Source organism: Taeniopygia guttata, chromosome 1 (genome assembly GCF_048771995.1).
Source record: "Taeniopygia guttata chromosome 1, bTaeGut7.mat, whole genome shotgun sequence".
NCBI classification, from domain to species: Eukaryota; Metazoa; Chordata; class Aves; order Passeriformes; family Estrildidae; genus Taeniopygia; species Taeniopygia guttata.
This window is the reverse complement of record NC_133024.1, coordinates 25,711,010-25,721,642: the sequence shown is the minus strand read 5'-3', so window position 1 is coordinate 25,721,642 and position 10,633 is coordinate 25,711,010.

Sequence of the window (10,633 nt, the reverse complement as noted above, 5' to 3'; positions counted from 1 at the left end):
TCCAGTCTAAGAGCAAAGCAATAGAAATGAGTTTGGAAGGAGGAGAAAGGGTAAGTCATCTCTTTAGTCTGTGTACAGACTTTTATTAATGTGATATGCAAGATAAGCTATAATTCTCCTCCTTCCTTTTCAGTGTCCTTTGAACAAAACCTTAAGGTGAAAACACTTTGGTTCTGTTAATGTGAAAATTGATGCCACTTTTCCTCTGCCTCAGCAATGGTGGTGCTGAGCACTCCAGGTTTTTTTGGCTTCACATCTGTCCAGTCCCACTGCACATTCTGGCTGTCTAGGTCCTTGGTTCCCTGTTGAAACCAAAGGGAGACCTGCACAGATACCCACAGGGGTACAGAGCTGTAGGCACTGGCAGATGTGCCTCCTGCTATCCTAGCCCTGCTATGGAAAAAGTCACTCAGTGGAAGAACACAAGTCTACAAGGTTGTGGGAGAAGCATAGTAGCCCTCATTTACTGGACTGGGCCTCTGAGAGTTGGAAACTTTTCTCACTGCAGCCTGTGAATGCTGCCCTCACCTACCTTTCCAGCCTTACTCCCTCCAAGGGCACAATTTGGTCAGCAGAAGTGCTTTGGCCCATACAGATTATGCTGTTTCCCCAAAGAGAGCACAGCTTTCTGGCCAAAAGGATTTTGTGGCCAACATAAACACATTTACATGAAGGCTTTTTCCAGCTTTGCTATATTGTTTGGGACCAGAGAATGGTCTGAGGGTAAATGACACTTTTGGAGAAAGAACTTTGCCAGAAAAAGTTCTAGTGCCTTACTCTTAACAGCTACCCTTCTGGTTCTGTATCTCTGATTATTTTTAGCTTGCCTTTGCAATAGACAAACCCATACCTTTCTCATGAATAATGTGAATCTTTCCAAGTTCAGAGTGCACATTTTAATTAAGTCAGTGTTTGCTTGAAAGAAAATGATATTGCTGCACTTTCATTTGATAATTCAAGTAATACTCGCTGAGTGTTCACTGCTGACCTGCAAGCCTTCATATTTAAAACAAAATGGGAGGAGGGGGAGAGGAAAGGCATTTTTTTGGCAAGGAAACTGCTGCCCTCAGGCTATTAATGCATCTTAATCCTGAACAGAAAATGAAATCACTTTGGGCGGGTGCCAAGCAATACAGTGACTTTCCTCTGATTTTAAGGAGTTCTTGAACAGCCTGGCCTGCATGGACTAAGAGCCATATTCTTCATTTTGCTCTGACTTTACACCCATTTTATACCTCCACCCATGCAGTGTCCCATCAGAGTTCCCCCATATTAGCAAAAAAAAAAAAAAAAAAAAAAAGCAGTCCTCATTGCTGCTGTTATTTATTACTCTTATTGTGATTCAGGGTCTGTGTTACTGTTGCTGACACTGGACTTCATGCCTGCAGAGCCAGCGGGCACATTTTTTCTTCTGATTGTGCTTTTGAGCAAAATTACCTCTATATGGCTTCTTCTGGTCCCCTGATAGTGTTACTTAGAAAAAAGTCTAAACATCTTCCTGCATGGCAAAAGACCTGTGATAGTCATCAGGCTGCCCAAAAAAGCTAAATACTGTCTCCTTGTCGCTGATTTGTCCCAGGGCATGATTCATGGTCCTGTTTAGCTACCCTAATGCTGCAGTGGTGACAAGAGGGGCTGTCTCACCTTGTTTTTTCTGCTCCCCTGGGGGCTTCTGGTTACCTCTTATCAACTCGGACCTACCATGAGATACTGTGATCTGAATCAGATGAGCTGAGTTCTTTGGCTGGAAATTACCCCAGGAAAACATCTGCTGGATGAGTGTACTGATCTGAGTGACTGCCCAGCCATGCATTGATGGGGAGGTGCAGGAGCAGGATGGTTTCAGTTGCTGGCAACCCACACTTTAATGTCCTCTGATCAGTAGCTGCTAAGATGTTAGCTCTCTCCTTGATGTGAGCAGAAATGCAAGCATTGCAGAAGAGGAGAGCAGGACATGAGGGAAGGAGCAGATGGGAGCAGAGCAGGGGCATCAGGGGCTTCTGGAAACACAGCAAAGGACGTGGGCTGGAGCTGGAGGCTTTGTGGTGACTGGTGAGAAACTCAGGACCAATGAACAAAGAGACAAAGCTCGGCAAATGAGCTGCACAACATTAATTATCAAGGAAAATACCCAAACCTATGCAGGAAGAGCCCAATAGTGGGTGGAGAATTGAGGCTTTAAGGAAAATTCTGCTTTGAAAGAGAGGAATGGTGTATTGAAGGAGAAGGTTTTAACAGGGTCAAAACAGAAAGGGGCACAAGGAAAATTAGCAATGAAGACCCACTTAGCAACTGAACAGAGGGAGCACACAGAGCACAGGCATCATCGAGAAGAAGTTGGGGTGGTGTTACCTCATTAGATGAAGAGAAGGACAACAGAGTGCCACAGGCAGTGCTGGGAGGGGAGGGAGGTAGCAGAGGGCCTGAGCCACACCCAGCAGTTAAAGAGGAGTCAGCAGCAGAGGCAGGTCAGCAGGACATTGGTGTGATACATTGCACTGTGCAAAGCAAAAAGCACACCTGGCTCTCCACAGTCCAGGTGAGAGCTTGTCATTTGAGCAGCTGGAAAGGTACCTGGCCACACCCACAGGTGTGGCTGCAGAGCACCTCCAAGGACAGCAATTTAGTAGCAGTGACATTGCACTCTTCCTGTAGGGCCAGGAGTTGCGCTTGATGATCCTGATGGGTCCCTTCCAACTTAGCATATTCCATGACTGTATGAAATTCCATGATATCTAGGGCCTAGGGGACACACTGGTGACACTGGATCTTCTCATGGCTTTACAGGCCAGTTACCACCCTAGGATAGAGTAAAGGAGAAGCACAGCCTGAGCTGTCCCATGAACACCGTTGTGAGGCTGATAGGATGCAGAGACCTGCATTTGGCACAGCAGGAAAATGTGAAGGTTGAAGACACACCATACATCAAGGTGTCAAGTATCTCCAGTGCTGTGATATAAAAATGCCAGGAAAACTGATCCTGGGACAAAAAATTTGATAAAAAATTTCAAAATCTGCCTAACAGAAGAGAAAACCAAATGCTTTCCTGGAATTTGAAGACATGGGACGGACAGTTTGTCAAGACCCTGAGGGCACTGTCTCTCTCCTAGGATTTTGGTTGGCAGCTTCAGACCAGCTGGCTGGTCAGAGCTGGTGAGAAAAGAGGATCTGGGAGAAGCTAGGATCTGCTAAGCTCTACTGAGATATTTTCATGGGAGACCCCCCTTCCTTATCCTGGATGCTGCTAGAAGTCACATCTCTCTCATGCTTGTCTGCTGCCTGAGCTGCACTATGGCTGTGTTCCTGCCAGGCTGGTACCCTGCTGATGGGAGCCCTGACCCTGCCACGGGCTCTCAATTTCCCATCTGAAACTCAGGCTTGCCTCTTCACTTGGGCGTTGCTGCTCCCTGCCGTGGTTTCATTGTGCCTGAGAGGCTGGAATGGGGCACTTGTCCAGCAGTGGAGCTGTGCTGCAGCAGAGAATGATGGATGATTTCTCTTCTGCTATGGGAGAATTGAATCGGCAGGAATCATTGAGGATGACATACCAGGCTCCCTTGGGATTCAAACACAACCACTCCCTGCAAACAAGTAGCTACTGCCTAAAATGAACACACACCATGGCATCCACCAGCACCAAGACTCAGAAAGAGCTGGGGAGCAGAGCCTGTGCTTCAGCTAAAGACAATTGAGCCAATGGAGAAATAAAGCGCTGGAATGATATTTCACAATAATCACAGGGAAAGAGAGAAATATCATTATAATCTGTAGCTGCAAAGGCTATTGAGACAGAAAGAAAGCAGTAAAACATTGCACTTTACACACCCAAGATGAGATCACCTATCTGCTTTCTACACAAAATATACTACATGTACTTAGTGTTCCATCTAGGTACAGGCAGTTCAGGCTGGACAAAGGCAGCAGAATGTTAATGACTTTAAGACAGCATTTCAATTTTAACCCTCTTAAAATGCTGCCTATGCTGGAGATATTTCCCAAAATATTCCTAAAATAATATGAAGCTGATGAAGGGCAGGAGTCACTTTGGATGACATTCTTATGAATGACAGACCCAGAGAAAACATGACAAAACCCCCCAAAATTAACAGCATTACCTACAAGAAGCAGAGACTGCATCCTGAAATTTAATCACAGCAAAATGCAAATCCATGCAAAGGAACTGAATTATTTTGTCCATGCTGCAGAAAGGGGAGACATCAGATTTGATTCAAAGTAAAGAAAGCAGCTAATGAACAGCAATTTCCCTCTCAAAGTCAGCAACTGCAAGGAATATTGACATACCTATCAAGATTTATACCATGAGCAGCATAAATGCATGGCTCATGAACTGGGGGAAGATATAAATTAGAAGAACTAAGAAGGGATCGTGGCAAGAAAACCTTGAACAAGACCTCCAAAGCAGTTTCTTTGAAATCAGGCTAAATCAGCAAAAGCAAGGAAAATACCACATCAGACAGTCAAAGTAGTAGGAAGGACCTCTGGTAGTTTATAGATTATCTGAAGCCAATGCTGCAAAATGAGATTCCTGGAAAAGTCCTTGCTTGCCATTGTCTGGATGTCAGAGTTTTCTCTGGCACAATGCTGGACCACAGGCTAGCATTGCAAGAAATTTGCAGTCTCTTAGGATATGTTCTTCACATGCATCATGTACAACCAAGTAATTCACATGTAACTCTAAAACTAGAAAGATTCAAATTGAAAGGGAAAATATAAACAAGGAAAACCAAGTTCTTCTGATATATCCTCCTTGAAATTTCATACAGAAAAGGAAAAAAGAAGAGTTTGAGGAAAGAATCTATACTGATAGTCCAGCACTTAACTGTGCCTACATTAAAGTTATCAGAAATAGCAAAAAAAAGAAGAATTGGTATGTGTTGTGTTTTAAAAGGAAGCAAAGAGAGCAGAGTGACCTGCACAAGAATAACAAGCTCCCTTGGCTATTGCAGACTTTTGGGATGAGCAAAACATTGCCTGCAGAGAAAAGATTAAGGATGAAACATAAGGAGAAACAGTGATTCCTAGAGAAATGGATCTGAAAAAAGAATAGGTAAAGGAGATTTTTGCTATAATGCTTGACCAAAAAAAAAAAAAATAGAAAAGAAGCGTAAGTTTTTGACATGGTGTGAAACCACAGGTAGTAGGAAATATGGACATTGGTGCTCAGACTATAACGACTATTGCAAGAAATGAATCAGAGTTTGTGCTATTGGCAGAAACTCACAATGATGTATTCTCTAGAAGAGATACCACACTCATTGTGAATTATTGTCAAAAGGTAGGTGTTGTGTAGCTACACCATTACCTAACAAATTCCATGGCAGTGTGCTGAATCCCACAAAAGCAGCATTTACTCAGCATACAATGATGCCTGCAGTTCATCAGGTAAAGACAGCAGGGTGAGAGAGTCCAGAAGTCCTTGGGATGTTGTGTGCTGTCTGTGTGATTACTGTTTTGGGAGGGTAGGGGCACACTGTGAGGAACTGGGAGGCAGCTATCGTTGGAGACAGACAGATTTGTACCATTAATTTTTATCATCTCTGGCCTTAGAAACATTGTCACCAGCAGGGAGGCCATTCACACCACAAGGGCTGTGCTCACTGAAAGACACAATAGAATTCAAATGCAATGCCAAGCTCTTCCTCTTCTGTCCGCTGCCTCCTCCAGCTGCCCCTTATTTGAATCAAATGGCAACAACGTATGTCATGCTCTGAGATTTTCCACTTTGTAGATGGGATGTAAAATGGAGAGGTGAGTTTTAAAAGAATTCAGCAAGAGCTTCTGGAATCCCATTTCCTCTTGTTTTGGTGCAGATGTGTGCAAGACTTTGGGCATTTGATATGGTATTAAGTATCAAAGACTAGACAGACTAGTGACTACTGCAGTTTAGGGACATGGTTTAGTGGGACTTAGCAGTGAGAGGTTTACAGCTGGACTCCATAATCTTAAATATATTTTCCAACCTGAATGATTCTATAAATTTTAACATTCATTAATTTAAAGAAGAAACTTGCAGTTTCAGGTGAAATAATGGAAAATGTGACCCAGCTAGAACAAAAGCCTAGAAGACAAAATAAAAACTTGGCCAACTCCTGTTTCTCTGAAAGCCCAGCATGAAGCACCTGAATTTCCCATACTTCTATGAAGGGACAAACAAGCACTGAAGCAGTAATAGCTCATCATTTACAACAAAAGAGGTAATGTTTTTATCTTCCCTTTGAACACCACACCATATTTCACATTGGTCCCAGCTTTCACCTAATTTTTGGCCCATCAGAACGAAAATGCAACAGTGGCAGCAAGATGGACAGCAGGACTGTGCAATTACCTTCTCCAGCCAGAGCATGCAGGAAGGAGAAAAGAGAGTTAATTCTGAAGGTGGACTAACCAACATCACATCCAATATGCATTTGCAAAAGTAGACAAGTCAGTCAGTCCAAGCTTACCCAAAAGTTCCAGACTCACCAAAAATACCAGCATCTCATGGGATTTGAGATGTTTTCAAGGGTCTGTAATTTTAACATTTTAGGACATTGAAGAATGTAAATGGTTCAGTGAGATCAAATAATTCTTCCCTGAAACTTGTGCTGCTTTCAGTCCTGCTGTGCTGTCTTTGGAGGGTTGAGCCAAAAGGTATCAGCAGTCTGAGCTCCCAGAGAGTGAGGTCGCTTAACTGGAAGGGCTGAGATGTCTCAGGTACTGGTTTTGAGGGACAGATTTGGTGGAAAAGAGGGCCCTCAGGGTGGATGTCACCAAGATGAAAGAGTCTAAGATGTCATCCGAGAATGGATGTCACATAAGAGGAATGAGTCTGGGAACATGCACTTGGCACTCGAGATGATAAACTGTGGAATTTCCTTTGCTGCAACTGTGCCCATTACTTCTCATCCTTTCAGCTTGGACCCCTGTGAGGAGTCTGACTCCCATAACCCTCCTGTTAGTCAAAGATAGCAAGTAAGTCCCCAACATCTTTACTCCAGTATGAGCAAACCCAGGTTCTTCAGTCTTTCCTTACACATTAAGTGCTTCATATTCCTTATTTTCTTGGTGAACCCCACCTAGTATATGAATATCATTCATACCCTGGGATGAAAAGAACAGGAAAGAATGCTCCAGATGCAGCTTTCATGAGTGTTGAACAGAGGGAAATTATCCCTTTCCTTGACTTTCTCTCTTGTTTCTGCAGTCCAGCATGCCTTTGTCCTACATAGCTGCTGAGCGCACTTCTGATTTCAATCAGTAGTCTTTTGGGACCCTAAAGCCTTTTTGCAGAGGTGTTTCCTGGGCAGTCAGCCGACAGCCTGCACTGGCAAGCACTGCAAAACTTTCTGCTTGTCACTGTTGAACTCGGTGAGATGTCTGCCAACCCTTTTCTCCAGCTTATTTAGGTCCTTCTGAATGGCAGTGCTGCCCTCCAGAACACCCACCACTATTCCAAGTTTGTATCATCCGTGAGCTCTTCAAGGTGTTCTCTGCCTCCTTTTTCTCTTGTTGATGAGCATGTTAAATGGTATTAATCCCTTGAGGAATGTTACTCCTAAGTAGCTTCCCATTTTCCTATTAGTCTTTGGAATGTTGACCTCTACACTTTGAGTTCACCTGTCCAGTGTGTTTTTACTCACATTGTAGTCCCCTCATCTAACCCAATCCACCTTGTTCTGGCTACAAGAATACTATGGTCCAGTGTTCTAGTAATCCAACACTATTTCATATATATGCATGCACCTAGACATCAGTAATCAGAGTTTTCCTGTATCACATTCGGCCACATCTTCACACCTGGCAATAGGTCAGCTGGATCAAAGTTCTTTGGAAAGTGGCAGGACACAGGGCCAGAACTTACACATGGCAATAAAACTGTCATGGAGTTGTGGCAAGTGGCCAGAACCACAAGCTGTGCTATGCCAGTCACAGATGGGAAATGGAAATTTGTGACATTTTGTACTTAAACCCAAAATCTGAACAGATTTTCATGAGACCATATTACAAAAAGTTATCTTTTCCTGATTTATGTACCCTACCACATTTCATAATCTTGCTACAACACTGCAGGTATTGCAAGAAAGAGGCAAGCCTTGAAAGAGAGGGTGGAGAGCTTTTTTTTTTTTTTTTTTTTTTATTAAGGAATGTACCAGGTTGCCAAGTTTTAGGAGAGTGAGCTCCTCTGTAAAATCAAAGAAATCAGGATCCAGTTTTTAGCCAAGGTCTGCTGGTTATTTCTATCAGTTGATTACAGGAAGCAGTTAGCTGTAGCCCAGAAAGAATGATATTTGTGCTGATAAATTCAAAGAGTTTCCTGAGGGGTCTGATAAGGACAGTCAAGGATCTGGTGGAAAAAAAAAGGAAAAAAAAAAAAAAGGGATTGGATCCTCTCTCTCTCATCTAAAGTTATTGCTTCAGCTCCTTGAATTTCTACCCCTTTCTGGAATGGTTGAAAAAACAAATCTGCACTGTTAAAACTATTCTTTTCCCAAGCCCCTTTCAGAACACAAGAATGCTATTTCTGTAAGAATTTAAAAGGAAATACATGTCTGAGACGGAAAGCAAGAATGGAAAATTTCAGTTCAAATAAACGGTGAATGTTTGGCAGCCAGGGCAAAGTTTTGTAATACACTGTAAGAAAGAGGTTGTCTTGTTGGCTCAACCAGTGGTCAGATTTCTAAGGAAAGAAAAGAATGTGCCTGTTGGAATGTTTTTTCTTTTGCAGAAAATGCTACAATAGGCTGCTATGTTGGAGAAATAGCAGATACTTTTTCAGATGCAGTATGTTCCCCTAAAAATGCCTCTCCTCTCTTTCCAAAAAAATGCCTTTACCTTCCTTTACCAAGTCCCAGCCTTGGCCAAACATTTTAGCCACAAGTGTTTTTTCCCCTCCTGCTGTACTCAGCCTTCCCAGCTCCAGCCTATTTCCTTCTGCCTTTATTTTACTGAGATCAGCCATGCCAGCAGCATGGAAAGGGATACAAATGGCTTTATCTTGTGTTTTCTTCACTCTGTGAAATGCTGGAAAGATTTGGTGCGATCTTATCTGTCCATCAGGAAGGTCAAGTTGAAGTTAGTTACCATTATTAGGAATGCAAGACTGTAGCTACCAGGTTTCATGGTCTTTCTCACCTCCTATCAGAGAATGACCCAAGGTTGAACATTTCTCACAGAGCATCTATTGCTTTTCCCAAGGATACAAATCTGGCTGTCTTAAGAGGGCTTTGCTTTAGTGTGTTTCCACACACAAACACTAAAATGAGGCATTTCCACTACAGAGCAGTACTTCTGTTTGAAAGATAATCAACCATAAGGAGGTAAAATGGAGCTGTGTCTGAGGAGGGCACGATGTCCATATCTCCTTGTCATCGCATCAGTTGAAAGCCACTGCCATGGCCCCCACACTTCCCACAAGCTGGATGGGTGTGTGGGTACCTGCTTTGATCTTCCTAGGTTTGGGTGAGGGCAGCAGCAGGAGTTTGTTCTCAGGATGGACAAGTTTACCCATTGTTTCCCAATTGGAGGCAGGAAGTCCATTATTTCTGTGCTGTTCTGATGCCTTTGCCAGTTGCCCAAGCAACCTGGGAAAGGAAAGACATTTACCTGTAGTGCAGAGTAGGGAGGACCAGGTGGGAAGAAAATGGATTATACTGGGACAAGCCTCCTGGACCTGAAGCAGGGAGAGGTCAGTGATTGTGTGTAGTGAGGAGTGACCAGGAACATGTAGTACAGGAACTGTAGGATCTGGAGCACAGAGGGAGATGAGACTGAGAGTGGGAAGACACAGCCAGAAGCAGCTGAGGTGGAGGGGCTGTGGACAGCTTGAGAAAGGAGACTGGGAAGGGTGAGTGACTGGACAAAAAGCTGGAGGAAGGAGTCTAGGATCAGGAGATAGATGTTTGGGGAAATGGTGGTGAGAAGTAGAAGGCGGCTGAGCCTCAAAGATGAAGACAGATAGATACTTTGTGGGGCAAGTAAAGAAAGCAAGCAGGGAGCAGTTATGAGGAGGGGAGGCAGTGACTGGAGAGCAAAGGGGACTGGAATGAGAAAACAGCTCTGAGTACAGGAAGGACCAGGAAAAGGTAGGAATGAAGGACTCAGACTGGGAAGCTAGGGCTGGGTCACAATGTCACCAGGAGTGGCTGGGCAGCAGACACCCATCTACCTACCAACCTCAGTGGGATGTGCTGACTGTACAGGCAGCAGCCTCTCCTCCAGCCAATCCATTTACAGAGGCTCCCTCTTAGAAATGGCTTGAACCCCACTATTGTTTTGGGCAGTGACCCATCTGATATCACACTATGGGGGTTTGGTGTCATTGCTGTTGATTTTTGTTGGGTTTTTTATTGTTTTGGAAGATAGGACAGATGAAAGTCTTGCCAGGTTGAAATGCTTTAAACCTGCAGGACATGGAAAGTTATTTCATGGTTTCCCATGTATTGCAGTGAAACTCTAATGACCTCCTTACACCAGCTGCTCTTCAGGAGCTCCACACATAACTTCTGCCAGCCTGTCTGCTGTCACCTCATCTGGGGCATCACTGCTTCCCACTTCCCTTTCTCTTCCCTACCCTTTTTATGGGCTCTGTCTCATCTGGATGGCACACTCTCCTTTTTCCTCGCACAGGTACATC